The 21219-nt window shown below is 36.0% G+C and overlaps 1 pseudogene; it reads left to right on the forward strand.

Moving 5' to 3' along the window:
• Positions 1-21219, forward strand: part of LOC147518143 (uncharacterized) — a 73917-nt pseudogene that overhangs the window by 636 nt on the left and 52062 nt on the right.

The raw sequence follows: 21219 nt of genomic DNA on the forward strand, positions 1-21219 counted from the left end.
GGGTGTGTCCTATTCAGGTTGTCCCTAAAAAGTCTGGGCTTACAGTAGTTGAGAATTCAAAGGGCGAGTTAGTTCCCACCCGTATGACTACCGGGTGGCATTTTTGCATTGACTATCGTAAGTTGAATTTGGCCACTAGGAAAGATCACTTTCCTCTTCTGTTTATTGACCAAATGCTCGAGAAGTTAGCTAGTCATAAGTACTACTGTTTTCTTGATGGTTATTCCAGTTATTACCAAATATGTATTACACCTAAGGATCAAGAAAATACTACTTTTACTTGCCCTTTCGGAACTTTTGCCTTTCGTCGTATGCCTTTTGGATTATGTAATGCACCTGGTACCTTCCAGCGATGCATGCTTAGTGTTTTTTCTGATATGGTAGAAAGGTTTCTTAAGGTGTTTATGGATGACTTCTCTGTGTTTGGTGATTCTTTTGATGAGGGTTTGCACCATCTAGAATTAGTGTTAATTAGGTGCAAGGAGAAGAATCTTGTGTTGAATTGGGAGGAGTTTCATTTTATTGTTCAATATTGTATTGTTCTTGGTCATATTATTTCTAGTAATGGAATTGATGTTGATATGGCCAAGATTGATGTCATTTCTAGTCTTCCACCACCTAAGATTATGGAAGACATTAGGTCATTTTTAGGTCATGCTGGATTTTATAGGCGTTTCATTAAGGACTTTAGTAAGATTGCTCGTCCCCTATGCAATTTACTTGGTTAGGACGTTGCTTTTGTCTTTGATGATGATTGTTTGAAAGCTTTTGAAAAGCTTAAACATTTATTGACTACCGCTCCTATCATACAGCCACCTGATTGGAGTGTGCCTTTTAAGTTAATGTGTGATGCGTCTAACTATGCAGTTGGGGCTGTTTTAGGTCAATGGTTTGACAAGTTGCCCCATGTTATTTATTATTCTAGTCGAACTCTTAATGATGCATAGATGAACTACATTACAACTGAGAAAGAGTTGTTAGCTGTTGTGTTTGCTTTAGACAAATATAGGTCTTACCTCATAGGGTCTAAGGTTGTCGTGTTTACTAATCATTCGGCTTTGAATTATCTCCTTACTAAGAAGGATGCTAAAGCGCATTTGATTCGTTGGGTACTCTTATTGCAAGAGTTTGATATAGAGATTAGGGATAAGAAGGGTACGGAGAACATGGTAGCTGACCACTTATCTAGATTTATAGTAGAATCTTCTACTGATATTTTGCCTGTGAATGAATCTTTCCCTGATGAGCAATTTTTTGTTATATCCCAGTCACCTTGGTATGTAGATATTGTTAATTATCTTGTAACGAAACAGTTTCCCTCTCATTGGAGATAATAGGATAAATCTAAGTTTCTTGATGAGGTTAAGAATTTTTTCTGGGATGATCCATACTTGTTTAAGTCATGCCCTGATCAGATTGTTAGGAGATGTGTCCCTGAGAGTGAGTTTCATAGTATTCTCTCTTTTTGCCATGACCATGCATGTGGTGGTCACTTTGGTCCTAAAAAGACTTTGGTCATAAAGTCGTAGTTAACTTTTAAAAATATAATATATTTTCTCATTTTGGTACTCCTCGTGCAATTATAAGTTATAATTGTACTAATTTTACACACTGAGCATTTGAATCTTTAATGAAAAAAATACTCTATTACTCATAAGCTTGCTACCCCATACCATCCTCAAACTATTGGCCAAGTTGAAGTATCTAATAGGGAAATTAATCGGATTTTAGAAAAGACTGTACTGACCGTAAGGATTGGTCTCAACGTCTTAATGATTCTCTTTGGGCTTATAGAACTGCTTATAAGACTCCTATTGATATGTCTCCTTATAGGCTTGTGTTTGGAAAGGCATGTCATTTGCTTGTAGAATTGGAACATCGTTCTTTTTGGGCCATTAAAACGTTTAACTTTGATATTCGTTAGGCTGGTTCACAACGTAAAGTTTAGTTGAATGAGTTAGCTGAGTTAAGGAATGAGGCATATGAGAATGCCAAGATTTACAAAGAGCATTAAGATTTATCATGATAAATCTATTCTTTGCAAGTCTTTTGAACCTAATAAAAAAGTCTTGCTATATAATTCTTGTTTGCATTTTTTTCCTGGTAAGTTACATTCTAGGTGGACTGGTTCTTTCATTGTTAAAACTGTTTTTCCTCATGGTGCCGTTGAGATTGAAGATCCTATGGATGGTCATGTGTTTAAGGTAAATGGTCAACGTTTGAAACTATACCTTGACGGTTTGGCCGGGCAGGATGTGGAAAAGGTAAGTCTTCTTGATCCTATTTATCATGACTGATTGAGTATCATGTATGTTTTATTGCTTTTCATTTCTTTTTAAGTGTTGTTGGCGTCTTACTTAGCCCAAATTAAGGGTTGAGAGCACGAAATGGAAATATATTTTTCTCTATTTTTTTTTTCACAAAAATAGGCATGGGCACGGAGCGCGCCTTATGGAAGAGAAAACTGAGCGCGTGTGCACTCAGGGCGTCTTAAAAGTACTGTAAGTTGGTCAAGGCATGAGCGCGGAGTGTGCCTTATGCTGGAGAAAACTGAGCGCTCAGGCTTCTTAAAAAAATAAAAATAAAATAAAAACTAATTTTGCTGCTGTTGATGACTCCAACTCATAGCACTGATCAGTTGTGTGAAGCATTCGTCTGCTAGAGACGTTAACTATATCGCTTGTGGGAGGCAACCCATGTTTTTATTTTTGTTATGTCTTATGTGCACATATCTCATGCATTCCACTTTAGCACCTTTTCTCTGCCTTTTTGGAGACATGTAACTCTATGGAATGAGATTCGTGACACATTGTAGTCGTCGTAATACATTGGTACCTTTTTCTATATTATCACTGTTCTATCTTTAGTAAGGTACAAATTTCTACAGGTGACTCGAGTTTTATTTTTCGTTTATGGAGCTATTGGTAACTTCTTCCCTTATTCTTTTACTTGTCCATCTATTTGATTTTTGGAATTGAGCATCTATGTCAACATTGAGGACAATGTCTAAAATAAGTTTGGAGGTGGGAACAAAATGTTTTGCTTAGCGAAAAATAAAACTTATTTATACTATGCACTTAGGGGTAGTAGTATTGTTTCCTTTTCCATAATGATTATATTCTAGAAATCTCAGTTAGCATTAGAATTAAGAGTAGTTATGAGAAACTTAGGTTAATATATAGGTAATAGTCTCTACATCTTTTCATAAATGTCTTACATGAATTTCATGAGTGTAGTTGGCAGTACTTTTCTGAGACCTAGGTTAGAGTGCTTAATTTTACATATCCGGTGAGAATCTAGCCTAAAAGCCTCGTATGAGTTGATATCTGAGTGATGACACAAGGAGTAGGAAATTCCTAGTGGAGAAATCACACGTTCACTTAGTTGATCACCATACCATATCTTAAGAGAGAATTTAGGCCATCTTTGGATCGATATAGCCATAAATTCAAACCTAAAGAATATTTTTTCCGATAGTTGCTCCTTGAGCCTTTCATTAGCCTTTTCATAAACCACAAATTCCTTACCCTTTATAAAAATAAAATAAAAATAAATATAGCCTACCCACTGGATGAGTTTGAGAAATAGGATGAAATGAAGAAAAGAAAAGAGAAAGACCTGTGGAAAACCAAGAATTTGTTAGTTTCTTTAAAAGAAAAAGAAAAGAAAGTTTCCATCTAAAGAATAGAAAAACAAAGAGACATTAAACAAAATAAAAAGTTATAACTCCAAAAGCAGAATCAAAGGAGTCAAAAGCCAAAACAAAATGGCTAAGGATAGAAACAAAGTGTAGAAGCAAAGTAAAAACAAGGCTTTCTTTATTTACATAATTTATAGACCTTATTTTCTCAGACTTGTCTATTTTGTTTATCCATTCCATTTATTCTTAAACTATCACCTAAGCCATACATAACACCTAATAAAGACCTTTAGCTCAATTAGGAATAGGTTGGTGTGATAGTAAGTGGCAAATGTGTTTGAACCACCTTGGCTCCTTTGGATGTCATTGAGATTGAGAGGAAAAGTGTGCCCACTGCACACTGGAGTGAGCTGAAACCTGAGTGGAAAAATCAGAGTATTTTTGTCTTGAGACATTTGTGAGGACCTACTTAGGGACGTTATTCTAAAGTTTCAGAAACGGACCTACCATTGCATTTCATAGTATTGTTCATTGCATGTATGTTTATTTTTAGATGATTTGATTATTATGCATATATTAACTTAGGTTTTCTTATGATTATTCTTTATTCGTTACTAGTGAGATGTATGAATACTTGAGATTAAATTAAGGAAACATTACTATTTTTTCTTAGTCAATATAGTATAGATGAAGTTTGTGAGTATCTTCTCGGAAAACTCTCACGAGACTAAACTCGTCCACTAGGGTAAACCTAGGGGTTTAAAAGGCTTGTTGCACATGCTGAGTGTAATCGTGATTCCTACGAAAGTGAGTTAAAATTTTGTTTTTCTTAGTAGTTTAGTTTTAGTTTTGCTCGAGGATTAGCAAAATGTAAGTTTGGGGGTATTTGATAAGCACGTAAATTTTTTATTCTATACGCCCAATTTTATATCAGTTAGTTCATTTACTTTATTTATTTGATTTAATTAGTACGCTTTTAGTGATTTTGCATGAAGTGGAGTTGAGTTGATTAAAAGTGTCAAAAATATTGAGAATGCATGAGTTCGTGATTTGCTTGGCGTTAGTTGTTCATTGGAAGTAGCCGAAAGATTATTTGTGGACTGAGTTATTATTTGCATTTTGATTCCTAGATGTTTTGGTTAGGCTATTTGATATTGGGCCTAACTAATCAAAAGAGGAAATAAAAGAAATAAGGTTTTGGGTTCATGGGCTTGAGTTGCCACATGACTAAAGTTACTAAAGCTTATAGCTTTTGTTGAAGTGATAAAAAGAGCAGACCATGTACTGGCCCAATAATTAACCAAAGCCCACACAACTAACTAATGGCCACATGATTTCCTGTCCATCCGAGAAGCACCGTAGCAACACGTAGTTTCCTTCTCCATCCAATTCTCACAAAACAGAAAACCCATCCCTCACATTCCAGCGACCAAATCGAACACCTGAACCAATCAAGCCAAACCATCTACCATTCACCCCATACATCCAAGACCACCTGATCACTATCGATTATCCTTTATTTAGATGGTTCATGACCCAACAGGAAACAAAGGACCGACACTAGCTGATCTTTACACTTTGAAGTCTTTAGATTTAATGCTTCTATTGTCCGTTTGGTGTAAATACAAGTTCCTACTCACGTGTTTTTGTTCGTTCATTTAGCTAGAGTAGGGATTCAAACCAACCTAAATACTAGGACAACGTACAACTTTTATTACTCTAAGTTAGGAAACATAATGAGTAAGTTTCTTATTTTACTTTATGGCAAACATGGTTGGTTATACTAAACTACTTAGTTTCCTTCTAGATTTTTAGGGTTACTTAACATGCAAACTACAATAAAATGAAAATCGATTTATAAAAGTGTGGAGAGAGTAAATCCACTCATGTTTTGAACCACCCTTATTGCCTGACTCTAGTTATTGCATATTAATCTTCGTTAAAATTCCTAAATAAATTTTAAATTAGATTATATTGTGATCCCAAACAACATAACTCATCTCTAAGATTATGTTGCAAGCATGAGAAACTAAAATAATGACTTATCTCTAAGTCATCACCTTAGTTCCTAACTAAACTCCATACCAACTACCATTTTGGGGTAGGATGTAGAGTCTAGCTTATGGTTTTAAACAACTGCTAGAATTAAATAAAAAGGGTTATTCCTCACATAAGCATCATTAACCCTCCACAAAGGGAGAGTCTAGCTCATGATCCTTGGAATTAAAATGAAAGTTACAAAATATATATGTAAATGAGAGAGAGAAAGAAGAAATGAATACCAAACAACCCAATTACCTAAGGAAAACAGAAGTTTTTTTTATTTAGAACTAGAAGTGTTGTCCACCATTAAAGTGTTACAAGTTTTTCTCTAAAAACTAAGAACTAAAAAGTAAAGACAAGGAATGTAAACGAAAATAAAAGTCAAGGAAGTAAAAGCTAGAACACTCCCCAAAATCCGCCCCTTTTTACATAAGAGAGCTTTTTTCTTTTCTTCCACGTGAAACACTCTCATCTCATTTATTTTTCTCTTATCCACAACTAACCCCCATTTGACACCTTTCATTTTTTTAGACAATCATTACCTAAATCCAACCAACTCATTAACTTCATGCAACGTGTCAAATTTGCACCAATTATTTGCACCTTTGTCTTGACTTGCATGATGACTCATCAAATCTTGTGGGTCCATGTGCAGTGTCTAGTGGCAGTCCAGTATTTTAAAATTTTTACAACTTCCCACCTATGCGTAGAGTTAAATCTATGTCTCACTCTTCACATTCGAGTCCCGGTTCAAGAGATATGAGCTATTTGATGCAATAATCCCGCTTTCGACCGGATTTGTACGCTTAAGTCTTTGGGCTTTAGTCCGGATTTTGTTGGGTTTCACGTGGGCTTAATCGGAAAGCTTATGTATACTCCCTATTTCGTGCTTAAATGCTGGCTTTATCATCATTTTTACGTTAGTTGCTCCAACCTGCAAAAGCACGAAAATGCGATTATTTCCTAATTATTAAACACATAATTAACCAAATTGCTATGTCTCTATGGGGTGTAATATCAATGTTTTGGGTGCTTATTACACTACCCCCAAATAGCACTTTGCTTGTTCTCAAGCAAAGAAGAGACATTAAAACAGATAAGTGGCCAAAAGTGTGTAGTCCTAACTAATTCTCGTTTCGCAGAGTGCGGTTGCATTGACTGTATGCAACAAGGCCTTAAACCACTAGGAATTCCCTACTAGACGAGTTATAGCCTCGTGAGAGTTTTCCTGAGAAGATACTCACAAACTTCATTTATACTACAACGACTTAGTAACAAAAGCTTGTTTCCTAAATTAATCTCAAATATCTATACATCTCCTTAGTAGGGAAAGAGGATTAGTTCCCTTGAAACTCAAGTTAATATGCATACAATAATTAAAACATCTACATATGAACATGCATACAGTGAACTTTACATTGAAATGTACAAGCAGGGCCATTTCTGGATCCTTTGGAGAGCTTCCCTAAATGGGTTCTCATAGGTATGTGTCGAAACACAAATTCTCTCATAATTTCTCCACTCAGGTTTTGCTAACTCCATTGTGTATTGGCACACTTTTCCTCACATCTCAATGATAACAAAGGGTTCGAGGTCGATCGATCACAACTACTACTTAATATCACACCATCCTACTCCTAATTGAGCTAGATGTCTTTATTAGGTATTGTGGGGCTTAGGTGATGGTTTAGAAGAAAATGGAAATGGATAATAAAAAATGACAAGTATGAGAGAATAGGGTTTTCAAGATATTTACACTAGAGAAATCTTTGTCTTCTTTTCCTGCTTTTACCTGAGTTTCCTACTTTGCTCTTAAGCCTTTGTACTTAAACTTTTTTTTTTCTTTTACCTAAGGCTTAAGAACATAATTCTATTTTTTCTTTCCTAAACCAAGTAATTGGCTTTTATTTGGGACAAGCCTTTCTCTTTATTTTTCTACATTTCATCCTATTTCTCATACTCCTCATTTGGGTAGGTTTAATTTATTTAGGGTTACTAGATGGGTAAGGGATTTTTGGTGAAAATGAAAGGTTTGATGAAAGGTCTAGTGGAGTGACTAGTGGTAGAATTTGTAATAAGTATGAATTTTTGGCTATGTCGATCCAAAGACGGCCTAAATTCTCGCCTGGGGTTCGGATGGTGATCAAGTAAGTAGACACGTGATTTTCTCTACTTGGAACACTACTCATTTGTGTCATTACTCACATATCACAAGTATCGAGGCTTTTTGTTAGATTATCATAGGATTGATAGTTTAAGTAAACTAAATGTGGGTTCTAGAAACTTACTACTATGTACAATTGATGATACTCAGTGCATGAATACTCATGAAAAGAGGTTAAAACTATTGCGTATGTATTATCTTAAGTTTCTTAAAAGGAAACCCTAATTCGAATGCTAATGTGAGATTTCTAGACAATTTTCATCATTGAAAAGGAAACAAGACTTTGTCACTAAGTACATTTACTAACAAGAAAGTGGTATATACAGCCTACAAGTTGCCTATTTTTTGTTACATGTTTAAAGCACCCCCAAACTGAATGATGCTTAGTCCTCGAAGTATCAATAGATAAAGAAAGAAATTACCTGAGAACCATGAGCAAAATTAGGGCTGGATTGCTGGAACACAAAGTTTGGATAACCTAATATATTATACATAAATAAACAAATAAAAATAGTAGCACACGAAACATAACTATTTACAGTTAGATATATGTACAATGGCATGCTCAAATTTACCATCTAGCAGGATGTGTTGGTCTGGTGTCCTCAAAAATGAAATGCATTTCCTTAGCATCACGCCAAAAGATAATAGTCTGCCAAATTTCTGCCCATTCTTTGTCTCCGGATTTGTTCAAATGTGTCATCATTTTTTCATCCTTCTGGTAACAACGAACTTGCCTCAGGTACCGAGTGGGACGTTTCCATTGCCTAAACCTTAATGAACGAATGATTCTGTTTGTTGGGCACATAGAATCTACCTTGACCCTGTCATGAAAAGTAGCTGAAAACTGTGGAAAATGTGTCTTCATGATTCGGCAAGCGGTTACAGGTAAAAGTATATACTGATCCTGAAGAGTGCGAGCTCATTTCAGATTGGAGATAACACAACCTAAGATATCAAATAATGTATGACCTTGAGCCAGTGCATTGAATACTATGCAGGCAGCCTCATTGGCCGTAGAAAATAGACCCTCCTATAATGACATTGAAAATCACATATTAAAATTGTTCTTGTCACAACGTGAATTATGACAATTCCAGTAGGCATTTCTTACAAAAGAAGACACAAAGATAACAAAAAATTCATAATATGACGAAAAATGTAATAATATATTCAATTATTTATTTATTAACTTAGTATTATTATTTTATTTTTATTCAATAAGAAAATCATGGATTATTATGATGATGATGGAGATGCAGATCGTGCATAAGATTTGTCAGTGCATCAATTTGTTGGCCTAGCTGCAGTTGAGTGTTGCCTTGGTTGACAAAGAGTGAAGTTTGATTCTCCATTAGGAGATCGAGATTTTGCAAGAACTGAGAATGATTTTCCAAGATTTCCTCCTGTTGAGCATCGTGCATTGCTTGACGTTCTTGGAAATTCAGAAGAGAGTTGATGAGAATTTCCTGATGTGCGTGTAGTTCCCTCATGCCTTGATGAAGAAATTGAATACCTTCCATGGGGTTAAAAATGTTCTGCACGGCATTTTCATCAAAGAAATGTGCAGAGTTTGAGTTTTGGCCTTCCATTTCATCTGGCAGAGTATCTGGCGTCCAAGAACCACCGGCACAGTCTTTGTGAAGTACATTAACAACTGCTCTTTGAAGAGGTATTTCTGGGGAAATTGCTGGATAACCCCAACACATCATAATTTTCGTGACAAAAGTAGGCAGAGGTGCTAACCTTTTTGTTTTCCTAGTGATCGCGTTCCAGAGGTGTTGGATTATGCAAAAATCATCTCTTTGATTCTACATAATCCAGAGTAGGTAGAGTTGAGGCTTGGTTACTTTAGATTGGTGTGACATACCCACCACATTGTGTCCCAACCAGTGGAGCACAACTCGTTGATTCTGTTTCAAAGAGCGTTGAAGAACAACGTGATTTTTATTTCCGACTTTGCCACGAGATACAGTGGCACGTAGTAAAGATTTGACGGAATCAAATGATGACTCTGGAAGGTGGAACTCCTGTGCATTCATTGGAATTTGAAGTATGTCGGAGATAATTTCCTTAGTCAATTCAAATCGTTGTCCATAGGCATGGAAATAGAATTTTCCAATTTCAGGTCTGCTAAATTGGTAGAACATCAAGACCAAGTCTCTGGAATAAGCTGCGTCTGCATGATATAGAAGAGGCATCCATCCTTGACGTACAATTTCTATGTCATAAAAAGGAGAAAATTGGCCATCATCATAAAATTTCCGATAGTTCTTCTCGGGCACTATCTTTCTTGGTTGATCAATTTGAAAGTGTAAGTGATGGAGGGATAGTGGAGAAACCCTGAAATGAAAATGGCTGAAACGAAGAGATTTATAGCCAATATATGATCTTGTACGAATAAGGATGCCAAGTGCAGTTAGGTCCATAATTAATATATGAAAACACAAGTGAACCATCTGGTGTTGGTACACACAATTATTTACAAAAACTATGGGTATCCATAGTATCTCTTTTCATGTCAGATGTCCAATAACAATTAATGAGGTATTAAAATGATAGAAAGTATGGAGGAAGGTTTCACAGGGTAGTTAGACCTACACGTAATTTTAGAATTGATGATCATAACTCAATAAAGGAAGCTGGTTATAATTATCGAGCTGCGTTCATGACAAGTGTTAGGTGTACCGTGTAGCGTGCACAATCTATTCTGAAAACAATAAGTTGAGATTGAATTATTTTGGTGAGTTATAGATTTTTCTTCTTTGTTATGGTTTTGATCGTTGCTTTATTTATTTATTTACTTATTATTATTATTATATATTATTATTATTTTATTATTATTATTATATTATTATTATTATTATTTTATTATATATATATATATATATATATATATATATATATATATTTATTTTTTTTTTTTTTTTGAGAAGGTAAAAATATAACTAATACGCACAAATATAAAATAGGGAACTTCTCCATTTAATACGTAAACCGTACAAATGTGTGAGAATTATTTATCATACCATACTAATATACAAAATGACAAAGGAAAAGAGAGATGTTGGTTACATAGATCTAGATATTCTGGAGGATGTTATGCATGATCGACAGTAGAACAATGATAAATACTGTTATCACGAATAATGTGATAGCCCATTCGCGTTGCTCCGTTTCCAATCGCTCGATTGGATCCATTATGTTGAAGAAAATGAGAATTTGGAATTTGTGGAGAGTGAGAGAAGGGATGAGTGAAGGTCGAAGAGGAGAGTTGGATTTATAGTGGAAAATCTGATCGTTTAGAAATCTGACCATTGGGTATCTGACCGGACACATGATTTGGGTCGGTTCTAATTTTTGGCCCAAGCCCAAATGAATTACGAAAATTCCCTTTATGTTCCGAAATGTCCCTTTATAGTGGAATTTCGATTCGTTTCAATTCCAAATTGAACGAATGAGATGTCAAAACGATCAGCATTAAAAATGCCATCCAATGGAATATGACAAAGGAACATTCAAACCTTTTTATTTTTATTATTTTATTATTACTATTATTTTTATTTTTGGGTTTTTTATTTTTATTTTTTTTATATACAAATGTACAAGGCGAGAGGAACGTGTCAACAACACTGGTAGTCCAGAAGAAACACCGCAAACAGCTAAATCAGGCAACTGTCATGTCGGCTCTGGGGCGAACCCAATCCAGCCAGACTGTGGCTTAACCTTTATGCTTTGGGGGTCTAGGGTTCAGGATGGTACCATCACTAACCAATGTGCAATGGTCTAGTAATAATATTACCCTTAGTACATATGGTATAGCCTCAAAGCTCCCCGAAATACAGTCACATAGAAAACTGCTTGGGATTGGCCTGGTGGAATCCATTGCCTGTACGAACTAGGGAATGTTCGATGTTGCATATCATGACTCTCTTTGGGCACCATGCTTAGTGCAAAGGGAAAGATGAAAGACATGAGTATATACATGTTGAGTCTTTTAACGTCAGATCCTCAAGATGAATGTGAGTCTTTTAACGGCAGATCCTCAAGACGAATGTGAGCCTTTTAACATCAGATCCTCAAGACGAATGTGAGTATTTTAAAGTCAGATCCTCAAGACGAATGTGAGTCTTTTAACATCAGATCCTCTAGACGAATCCCAACCTGTGGGAGCAACGGGACGACGACAAAGTTTATCCTGCTGAGCTGGTGTCAGACAATAATATACCTTATACCGGCTCATATTGGATAGTAGTTCAAGACCTGGACAGAAAGATGTTTGACAATTCATATACCATCCCATCTTTCGTGCACGTCGCTTTCGAGCAAAAGTACTATGACCATTACCTATTCGAGATGGGTGAGACTTACACCAAATGTGAGCTGAAGTTCGCGAGGGAGAGAATAGAAAAGGAAAGAGAATGAAGGAGGGGAAATTTTTGGAACCCGTTGTTTACCAGAAGGCACGTTTGCTCGATTAACAGAAGACATTTATACTCAGTTCTGATTGGAGTTTTTAAAGACTAAGATTCCGGAGCTTGCAACCACATACTCTAGGGATTTTTAGAAAAGAAAATAGAAGAGGGCCCGGCTACCCTAATGGTGTACTTTCTCAGTTTTAATCACATGGAAGGAAGTACACCAGCGAATCTATTAGTCTGTGTAGACTGGATCTTGGAGAAGAGTCTTTTCGACATCTGGAGAGCGCAACTCATGATAATGTTTTAGATGTTGGCCATTTACTTGAAATTCGTTGTTATCATTTAAATTTTTCAAAGATATAGCCCCATAAGGGGTGACAGCAGAAAGATAGTGAAAGGACCAGACCATCGAGTTTATAATTTTCCTGAAAAAATGTGTAATCTTGAGTTGTACAACAAAACTTTTTGACCAACTTTGAAATCTTTTCTCAATATGTGCTTGTCATGCACTATTTTCATGTTGGCTTTATAGGATTTCGAGAGATCATAGGCATAACTCCGAATCTCCTCAATCTTATTTAACTACAATTTTCACGTCTCACCTGCCGCATTGGTATTGTAATTGAGGCTTTTGATGGCCTATAGAGCACGATGCTCAAGTTCAACTGGTAGATGACAAGGTTTTCCAAAATCGAGGCTATAAGGAGACATCCCTATAGGTGTCTTAAAAGCTGTTCTATATGCCCACAAGGCATCAGATAATCTTAGAGACCAGTCTTTTCTAGATGGATTAACTATCTTTTCTAAAATTTATTTGATCTCTCTATTAGAGACTTCTACTTGGCCACTGGTCTGAGGATGATACCGAGTTGCCACTTTGTGCGTGACTCCATGTTTCTTTACTAATGATTCAAAAATTTTATTACATAAATGTTTTCCCCCATCACTAATTATAGCTTTGGGAACACCAAATAGAGAGAAAATATTTTCCTTTACGAACAAAACGACCGTTTTATGATCATTAGCACGACATGCCAATGCTTCAATCCATTTTGACACGTAGTTAACAGCTACCAATATGTATAGGAAGCCATAAGAGTTTGGAAAGGGACCCATGAAGTCGATGCCCCATACATCAAAGATTTCCACAATAAAAATTGGATTTAAGAGCATCATATTGCATTGAGTAATGCGTCCTAGCTGCTGGCAGCGGTTGCATGCTTTGCAATGCTCATGTGCATCTCGAAACAATGTTGGCCAATAAAATCCACATTATAGACTCTTGGCCGCTGTTTTATTTCCACTGAAATGACCACCACAAGATTGTTCATGGCAGAAGGATAACACATCATTGTGTTCCCAGTCGGGAATGCAACGACGGATTAATTGGTTGGAACAATACTTGAATAGGTAAGGATCATCCCAAAAATAAAATTTCAGAATGGATAAGAACTTTTTCTGTCATTACGAGACCAAGATGAAGGAACCTCTTCGGTAAGTAGGTAATTTACTATATCAACGTACCAAGGAGACGAAAAGACAGAATACAAGTGTTCATCGGGAAAGGAATCACAAATGGGTTCTATATCATTATCGACCGCACTGACGAGTCATGATAAATGGTCTGCAACCACATTTTTGCAACCTTTTTTATCTCTAATTTCTAGAGTAAATTCTTGCAAGAGGAGAATCCAGCGGACCAACCTCTGTTTTGCATCTTTTTTCGCTAATAGGTAACGAAGCGTCGCATGGTCAGTGTAGACAATTGTGGAAGAACCCACTAAGTACGGACGAAACTTATCCAAGGCATATACAATGGCGAGAAACTCTTTCTCAGTGGTGGTATAGTTACGTTGAGCTTCATTAAGGGTTCTACTTGCGTAGTAAATGACAATTGGCTTATATTCTTGGCGTTGCCCTAGTACAGCTCCAATAGCATAGTCGCTCATATCACACATTAATTCAAAAGGTTTAGACCAATCAGGTGGTTGAATTGTTGGAGTGGTAGTTAGGGCTGATTTTAAGGTCTCAAAAGCTTGTTTGCTATTAAAAGTGAAGTCAAAAGCGGCATCTTTAAGCAGGAGATTGGTTAAAGGTCGAGCAACCTTTGATAAATCTTGAATAAATCTCTATAGAAACCTGTGTGTCCTAAAAATGTGCGAATGTCGAGAACTGTTTTTGGTATAGGAAGTGAAGAAATTTTTTCAATCTTAGCTTTATCGACTTCTATTCCGTCCTTTGAAACAATATGTCCTAGAACTATTCCTTTTGTAACCATGAAATGACATTTTTCCTAGTTAAGAATGAGGTTTTTCTCTTCAAAATGTGTGATAACCTTATCCAGATTGGACAAACAGTTATTGAAATAATCACCATATATTAAGAAATAGTCTATGAATACTTCCATAAAACGTTCAACCATATCACTGAAAATATGGAGCATGCAGCGTTGGGAAGTACCAGGTGCATTGCAAAGGCCGAAATGCATTCGTTTATATGCAAATGTACCAAATGGACAGGTGAACGTGGTCTTTTCTTGATCAAAAGTTGCTATGACTATTTGAAAATATCCTGAATAACCATAAAAAAAACAGTAATATGCATGACCGGCTAACCGTTTAAGCATCTTATCAATAAAGGGAAGTGGAAAGTGATCTTTACGAGTGACTACATTAAGTTTGCAATAGTCAATGCATATTCGCCATTTCACTGGAATACGAGCAGAAATGCATTCATCTTTATCATTTCACACAACTGTAATGCCAAATTTCTTGGGAACAACATGTATTGGACTCACCCAAACACTATCAGAGATAGGGTAAATAATACCCGCATCGAGTAATCTTAAAACTTCCTCCCGTACCACATCTTTCATGGTTGGGTTTAGACGACGCTGTGGTCTGCACGACGTCTTAGCATTTTCTTCAAGGTGTATGGATAGGTGCACACAGTAGGCTCAATGCCTTTAATGTCATCGAGGGACCATCCAATAGCAGAACGGTGTTGTTGAATGACATTTATTAAACAGGATTCTTGATCGTCAGTCAATTGTGATGATATGATAATTGGATGACTACCATCTCGATCAAGATGTACGTATTTTAATTCTGAAGGAAGAGGCTTTAAGTGAGGGGTGGGAGGAGTGGGTAATAAAGATTCTTGAGGAAAGTCGTCTTCCATGGAGTAAACAGATTGATATTCATCCAAGTCACTGGACATCACAGTTGTAGGGTCAAATAGTGGTATTGACTCTAATAACTCGTTTACTTCTTGTGTATAATCATCGTCCTCAAATTTAGAATCGCTGAAGGAAAGAAATTGGTATACTTCATCTCCAGGAAAAGAGTTTGATAAATACTCTTGCACAATGTTGTCAACCCTGTTCACCTCACCATCAATGTCAGGCTCTGGAATTTGTTTCATCAACTTAAACACATTCACCTAGATTGAAAGATTTCCGAAGGACATGGTCATGGAACCATCCCTACAATTAATGAGAGTATTAGTAGTTGCTAGGAACGGACGTCCTAAGATGATAGGAATGGAATCACATGCAACTTCTGTATCCAAAATAACAGAGTCTACAAGATAGTAAAAGTCTTGGACTTTTACAAGGACGTTTTCCACAATTCCTTTTGGATACTTAATGGAACGATCGGCTAACTGTAGAGTCATGGTGGTAGGTTTAAGCTCATGAAGACCTAGTTGTTTAAATAAGTAATATGGAAGTAAGTTCACACTAGCTCCTAGGTCTAGTAGCGCAGTAGCCGTATATTTGTCACCTAAGGTGCATGGAACTGTTGGTCTACCAGGGTCCTTGTATTTGACTATACCATTGTGTTCGATGATGGATGGAAACTGTTCGGTGAGGAATGCTTGTTGAGGAACATTAGTTCTCCTTTTTGTGGTGCACATATCTTTCAGAAATTTTGCATGTTTTGGCAATAGCTTTAGAGCATCAAGAAAAGGTATGTTGATTGTCAAATTCTAAAAAGTTTCTCAAATTTCATCAAAATTCTTATCAGGTTTATTCTTTGCCAAGCGTGCATGAAATGGTGCCTTAGGGCGAAATTTGGCAAAGGGGTCCACTTGCTTATTTCCTAATTTCTGAGATGTTGACTTTGTTGGATTTGGTGAATCCTCCGTAGCTTCATTATTGGAAATAGATTCATTAGAACCTTCGAATTCCTTTGGTTGATCATCTGGCATACGTATTTGATTGTCTACAGTTTTGCCAGATCGAAGAGTAGTGATTGCATGCACCTCACCTTGGTTTGGAGTACTTATACTAGGTGCATTGGTGAGTCCAAAGGTAGTGTTTGCTAGCTTAGGGTTTGGAACTGCTTGTCCAGGAAACACGCCTTTTTTACTCTTTTCTTGCGCCAATTATTGAAATGATTGTTGGATAGACGTCAAAATTTGATATTGTTGGTTCATGTAAGCAAAGAAAGTCTCGCTTGTCCTATCCGTAACGAGTGGCGTAGGTTGTGCAACAAGTACTAGTTCGCGATTATTGCTGAGAAGTTGTTGATTATAGCCAGGATTGGGATTTGCGGGAACAAGACTGCGGTTGTTGTGATAGTTAGCATTAGAATTACTTTAAAATTAATTTTGACTTTGTTGGTATTGCTGATTATTTCCTTGGCAGTATGGAATAAAGTTGTTGGGTGGTCGAACAGGTGGATTAGTGAAACCTAGAGGAGCCATCTGTGGTGGAGGTGGGCGCCGAGCGAAATTTGGATGTTGTCGCCAAGGTGCGTTAGGAATGTTGAATGCACATGCCTCTTCTGATGGTTGAGAAGGGGAGGCATATAACAAGGGACAATAAGCATCAGGATGTTCAAGACTGAGACAAAGAACACATGGGGATATGTCAACGTTCATGACCTGTTTTGGGAGTTGATCGTTTACTTGAACTGCAAGGGCATCTACTTTTTTAGTGAGGGATTCTATCAAATTTTTTAATTCGGGGTTGGGTTTTACTTCAAAAATAGGTGTAGCTTTTGTAACAATATCCTTAGATGACCTAGAAGAATCAGTGTTACCCCAATGTGTACCTTTTTTCGCTTGTTTTTCTAGAAAAGTATATGCTTCAGTTGCACCTTTGTCTATGAAGCAACCGCCGTTCATTATATCAAGAGTTTCATTTTAATAATCAGAAAGTTCATTAAAGAATGAATGAACAAGGACAGCTTTGTCTAGTTGGTGATGAGGACACTCTAAAAGAAGATTAGTAAAGCGACTCCATGCTTCCGTAAAGGATTCATGAGGATTTTGACGAAAGAATTGAATTTTCTGAAGCATTTCAGTATTTTTCTTCTTAGTATAAAATTGAAGCATGAAATCTTGAACAAGTTTATTCCATGTGTCTATGGATTGTGGCTGTTGTCCAGCTAGCCAAATTGATGCTTTATCCGCTAAAGTGAATGGAAACTGCCGCAGCAAGAGTTGTTCCTTAGAGACGGCTGGATGGTGAAATGTTGTGGCCACTTGCTGAAGCCTATGAAGATGATTGTATGGTTTTTCAAGATACAAACCATGATATATAGGTAACAAACTAAAAATGTTTGGCAGAATTCAAAAATCACCGACAATGTCCTCGAGTTTGATGCAGGAAAAAGGTCCTTCTTGTAATGCTGTATAGAAGTCCGAAAGGGGCTTCTCAGCTGGTGGATTTTCATCGGCCATAATGAATGATAGGAATGGTGACGAATCTTTTTGATTTGGATTAATAGATGAAGAACTTTGTGGAGGTGAAAACTTATGCAAATGCTTATTGTATTTTCTCCTACGATAAGTATGTTCAAATTCTTTAGTAGAACTTGACCATAATCTAATATATGCAAGCATAAAATTAGATCTAATTGATAGAAGGAACTTATTATTTCTTGAATATTATGATTATCTTCAAGCATTAAAGTTGAACAACATAGGCCTAAGATGCTGCTAACGTAGTAGTGAAGCTAGGAATATGTGTGCATAAACCAGCAACCAGGTCACAAGAGAGATATGAGGGAGGCTTTCCATGTAAGCACGGTTCTAATTAAGTAACCTCAATCTTTCAAGTTCCCTAGACACTGTTGGAATATGATTAAGATTTATGGAATTAAAATTTATGCAAGGTCTTACTTAATTTATTATTATTATTTTTTTATTTAAAATTTATGCAAGGGAGAAAGTATAATCATGCAAATACAACCTACTAATACATTACTAGATACAGTAGCATGTGAAGATACTCTACTCATACGTATAGCAATACAAATAGGCAATGTTGTATCATCAATAAATACTTCGATATGTACAGGCAAATACATATCGGTAATGCATATATGTAGGCAAATAGGTAGATATATATTACGGATATATAAATCTATAGTAATATGTAAATTGTAACCACTCATACGTATCTAGTTACAGTAGCATGCGAATATACTATACATACACAAATATATACGACTAGGCAAAGACGTACTAAACATGTAACATATTATACTAAAATACGACTTTTGTATTGCATAATAATTCGATTTCGTCAATACTCATTGAGATTGCGAGTGTCATATAGAGCACAACTTCACTCCGGAGGGTTTATAAACAACTTACCCAACTCATATTTTAACCCTCGTTGGAATGTTCTCCTCTTTCATGACAAAATCGACTTATTAAACAAGACAATTTTCTAAAATGAAGATTTTAAAGTGGAAAACAATTGATTTTGACCTCAAAAATGACCTCCATCGAGCATAGCTGGGTGGTGACAGCGTGTGCGCTGTCGAGATCTTTCCGAATTGAGCTCACAAGCGTGATTCAGATAACCGTAGCCAAAGTTATGGCCAAAATACCAAAACACACCCTAATTACTATGTATAACTCAAAAGTTAAAAATGCCAACATTCAATTATATTCCATCCATATTTATATATATACTAAACATGCAACTTATATATATATCTATATATAAATATATATACATAACCATGCAAAACAGTACCATGTACATGTACATATACATTTAGATGTAATTCATAGTCACTTAACCGTATATAGATTCACAGGCATATTCACATGATTCATGCATACTTCTAATCTAATACGCAAATAATAGTCAATGCTACGACATAACTACTATATACATGTTAATCATGCAAAAATATTTAAAATTTGGAACTTGCAAGCTTCCCACAAGTCCGCTAAAGAAAAGAAATGTGCACAGCAGGCCAAATTTTTCACAGTAAGGTTAGTGTTTGTTGTAGCCTAGTTTCCAGATCGATGCATTTGGAACCTGTAAGTGCAACCAAAAGAAGTATGCGGATCAGTAGCAAAACACAGGAAATTTCAAAAAAAATGAAGAAACTCAAGAAAATGAAATAAATGAAAGGATGAGAGTGCGGGGTTTCCCCGTAGAGCCATATTTATATATATGCTAAACATGCAACTTATATATATATATACATAACCATGTAAAACAGTACCACGTACATGTACATATACATTTAGATGCAGTTCATAGTCACTTAACCGTATATAGATATTCACAGGCGTATTCACATGACTCATGCATACTTCTAATCTAATACGCAAATAATAGTCCATGATACGACATAACTACTATATACATGTGAATCATGCAAAAATATTTAAAATTTGGAACCTACAAGCTTCCCACAAGTCCGCCAAAGAAAAGAAATGTGCACAGCACACCAAATTTTTCACAGTAAGGTTAGTGTTAATTGTAGCCTAGTTTCCAGGTCGATAGATTTGGAACCTGTAAGTGCAACCAAAAGAAGTATGCGGATCAGTAGCAAAACACAGGAAATTTCAAAAAAAATGAAGAAACTCAAGAAAATGAAATAAATGAAAGGATGAGAGTGGGGGGTTTCCCTGTAGAGCAATTCCAGTTTGTAAGCACAGGTCTTTGGGTCTTTAGAATGGCAGCGGCGCCATTTGATCTTTACACTTTGAAGTCTTTAGATTTAATGCTTCTATTGTCCGTTTGGTGTAAATACAAGTTCCTACTCACGTATTTTCGTTCGTTCGTTTAGCTAGAGTAGGGATTCAAACCAACCTAAATATTAGGACAACCTACAACTTTTATTATTACTCTAAGTTAGGAAACATAATGAATGAGTTTCTTATTTTACTTTATGACAAACATGGTTGGTTATACTATACTACTTAGTTTCCTTCTAGATTTTTAGGGTTACTTAACATGGAAACTACAATAAAATGAAAATCGATTTATAAAAGTGTGGAGGGATTAAATCCACTCATGTTTTGAAACACCTTTATTGCCTGACTCTAGTTATTGCATATTAATCTTCCTTAAAATTCCTAGACAAATTTTAAATCAGATTATATTGTGATCCCTAACAACATAACTCATCTCCAAGATTATGTTGCTAGCATTAGAAACTAAAACAATGACTTATCTCTAAGTCATCACCTTAGTTCCTAACTAAACTTCACACCAACTACCATTTTGGGGTAGGATGTAGAGTCTAGCTTATGGTTTTAAACAACTACTAGAATTAAACAAAAAGGGTTATTCCTCACATGAGCATCATTAACCTTCCACAAAGGGAGAGTCTAGATCATGATCCTTGGAATTAAAATGAAAGTTACAAAATATATATGTAAATGAGAGAGAGAAAGAAGAAATGAATACCAAAAAAAACCAATTACCTAAGGAAAACAGAAGTTTTTTTATTTAGAACTAGAAGTGTTGTCCACCATTAAAGTGTTACAAACGTTTCTTTAAAAACTAAAAACTAAAAAGTAAAGACAAGGAATGTAAAAAAAAATAAAAGTCAAGGAAGTAAAAGCTGACCCACTCCCCAAAATCTACCCCCCTTTACATAAGAGTCTTTTTCTCTTCTTCCACGTGAAACACTCCCATCTCATTTATTTTTCTCTTATCCACAACTAACCCCCATTTGGCACCTTTCATT

This window comes from Coptis chinensis, chromosome 2 (genome assembly GCF_015680905.1).
Source record: "Coptis chinensis isolate HL-2020 chromosome 2, ASM1568090v1, whole genome shotgun sequence".
NCBI classification, from domain to species: Eukaryota; Viridiplantae; Streptophyta; class Magnoliopsida; order Ranunculales; family Ranunculaceae; genus Coptis; species Coptis chinensis.